Here is a 3,842-nt window from a genome sequence, read left to right as displayed (position 1 = left end):
TTGAAACTTTCGTACATTATACAAGCGCTGCGGTAAACACGTAGCATCGCAGTTTACAAGTGATGAACCAGAAGCGAATTCGAATTATCGACAGAAAATTCATTCACACATCTACAAAACTCGCCTACTACAAACTCTTTAACGCTATTACAATTATTAACGATTACATAAATATATTACGATATAGATACTATACATTGTTTCGGCATGTAAGAATACTGTTGGTAATGAAATAAAGAAAATTATACTTGTCACGTCCTTTCATTGTCTCCATCAAAGCCTCAATTACCCTCTCTTTTATATATGTGTGTACATATATATGTATCCGCATCTACGTTGTTCGTCGGACAAATTTAAATAAATGTGAGACTTTTATTTTGCTCATTCCATTAATTTTGATTTACAGGTTTTGTGGCTTTGTATAAAGCGGATTTAATTCCAGGTTGCGAAACATCGCAATTTTGTCGAACAATACCAATTGCCCGCAAATAATAAAATAAATTGAATAAATTTACTCACCGAAAACGTAGTGCCACCACATCAACTCCCACCATCAACTGCTCTATTGGTGTTAATTTCTGCTCGAAACGTTCCAGCCTCAAGTCCATCAAGGCACGTGGATGCGAGTGGAAACCGCATTTAATTGCAATCGCACACACTGACGAATCCTTTCGTAGATGGCGTATCATCTTTGATACGTTCGAGATTGATGAGCTGCAATAATACATCATACATCATGTTAGTAATTAATTTAGAAATTACACATTGACAAAAAAATTTACTAAAATTTAAAAAATGCATTCGCAGTCGTACGGTTTACTAAAACTTGTGGTTTACTAAAATTAGAAAAAATATGTAAAAAATATGTAAAGAGAAAATTATTTCTTAATTTTATTAAACCACATGTTTGCATATGACTGTAAATTCATTTTTTTAATTTTAGTAAATTTTTCTCAGTGTGGACATATTTCTCTTTAAATAAAACAAACCAAATTATTACTTTATTTTTAATTACGTATTTCATAAAGACATCATAAAAAGCATTGTAATAACATTTTAATTGTGCTTAATGTTTAATTTATGATAAATTATGCTTAAATTATGTGTTACGTATAAAACATATAGTTGTCATATATTATTAAAATTAAAAAATACGCGCATAATATATAAACAGATATTATTGTATAAATATTAGTTCTACAGATATAGCTGACCTCGACATAAACTGGAATTGAACTATATACCATTACAAGCGACCGAGAAAATGCGGTTAATTATGCGCGCGCCAATTAACACGCTGTAACGGCTACCCGTTATTACACCGTTGTTCATTTTCGACTAATAACGCTGAACGGTTTGATTTTAAATCGATATGATGAATTTCACAAATTTACTCGAATGACGCGAAGTAACGACTAATTACTGTTACTCATCTTAATTGATTCACCATGGCGGGTTGGCCATTTACTCATTCACTGCTGTTTGGCGTGCTGCTGCCTCACAAACGTGAATTGCGCGTGAAACATGGAAAATCACAATCTCACGCGCTAAACAACGCGTTACTTCCAAAATACTAATTTGCATACAGAAAAATACTTAGTATCAAATTGACAATTCATTGTTTCATATGTAAGCAAGAATATAAATTTTCTTGGAAGAATTTATAACCTTAAACAGACATAATTTGCTTACGTAAAGAACAAAATTTTTTTCATGTAAGCAAATTATGTCTGTTTAAGACTTGGTTTAAGATTATAAATTCTTCCAAGAAAATTTTATATTCTTGCTTATATATGAAACAATAAATTGTTAATTGATTTTTTTTCTGTGCACGCAAAATGTATTTTTGTATCATGCGAGAAGACGCGAACAATGCAAAAGAATTTTGCGGCAACACAAAACCATGTAAGATACGATATACGGTTACTTGTAGTTCATGGTAAATTTATTCATGAGTCTTTAAGTAAACGATAAAAATCATAAATAGAGAAATTACTTAATATTATTTATCTCAGTGACAAATTTTTTATTAAGTGCAATTGGTTGATATTACGCTGTTATACGAATTATATTTTAATTAATTTAAAGTGATTAAAATTAAAAAATAATAAACGATTGACGCGCGTTGCAATTGTTACTACATGATGTTAACTATATATTATTATCAAATATTACAATTATTAATTCATTCTTTTATAAATATGACGATTCTGCAATTTACTGTTACTATAATTACCATTATACTCTGAATATTTCGTACTTCTAATCTATAGACCGACTAATGATTGTGATTAACACAGAATACATGTGATCACTGCCAATTATTACCGCATATTTCGATTAATACATGCACATATAGACATAACAACCACATTATTAGATATTGACTATTCATGTAATATGTATGTATTAACACTGCGCAATATCAAAGTTATTAATATTGCATTTCTGTCAATTATATACATGTAATATTACATAAATAATGATTGCAATATTAATTACATGACTACATATGTAGTGTGTTAGTATTATACAATATTAAAGTTATTACTTCCGCCTCTCTCCATTAATTAAGTCATGTAATATTATAAAAGTAACGATTGCAATATTAACTAGTTTACACTAGTGAGCTACAAAAAATACGTATAACAGCAATCACAGCCGACACAGAATGTAGCAGTTACTATTAATTACTATTGCGTACCTCAAATACATTACTTTTTAAATATGTAGCAACCGCGTAACATTAATTACATCTATTTCGTACTTTTATTTTGTACAGAACAATTGTACAGAACACTGATCGCGGTCAACACAGAATATCGCGCTCGCTGTTAATTACTACCTTGTACCTTGATTAACCCAGGAGTGTTACTGTGGGTTTTCTGTGAATTTTCATCCAAATGCTAATTCAAGTTTAATACAGTTCTCGTTATTCAAAATTTTAATAGCTTAAAATAACATTTATTGAGATTTTGTTTATATTACTATAATGTTCTAATATAGTTCAATTATACCAACACAAATTGCAATCTATAAAGTAACAAAAAAATATGTAAAAAAATTTTTAATTTTGCAGGTAAATTTTCACACGGAGTAATATAAAAAAAATATGAGAAGCGCTCCAAGTTTAATTCAAGCACACATAATTTTATAAATATTACAAACATAGTACCAATTACAACCATTTTGTGCTTCTAATTTACAAAACAATCAAACAATGATCGCCACCAATACAAGGCGCATTTTATTTAATGTTCGCTACATTTACGAGCAATATTTGTTCTTGTTTAATATTCGATGAAGAACAAGGATGAAATAATTCCAAAAGCGTTGCGAACGTTTAAATAAAACGCGTCCACAGAATACTGCGATTATTGTTGGTGCATCTCGATTAAATAGAGTAGAAAGATTTGAAATAGCAAAAATTTAGTCAATTTTGACTCGTTACAGAACTGTTACTAGTTTTTCGTGTACCCTGAGCAAAGTTTTAATTTTTTAGCCCCTTGATTTTTTTTAAGAAAAAAAATAAAATAAATACTATTTAATCATTGTTGAAATTATTTATAAAGTTTGTATACACAAGAAATATAAATACATTATTGTTCATATGTATTAATGTATATAAATGAATATAATTTTTTCAATTGCATTTATATTCTGACAAATTTATTGAGTATCGAAGTTAATAATTTTGATGATATTGTATTCAATTAAAAATATAAAAATTATAAAACTATTAAAATCCAATTTAAATAATCATTCAATAGTGAACCTCAAAATAATTTTTATTTAATTTTAATTTGTCTAAAATTTCATTCACATGAAACAGTAAACATGGA

This window comes from Solenopsis invicta, chromosome 2, assembly GCF_016802725.1.
Source record: "Solenopsis invicta isolate M01_SB chromosome 2, UNIL_Sinv_3.0, whole genome shotgun sequence".
NCBI lineage: Eukaryota > Metazoa > Arthropoda > Insecta > Hymenoptera > Formicidae > Solenopsis > Solenopsis invicta.
Note: the sequence above shows the minus strand (reverse complement) of the source record.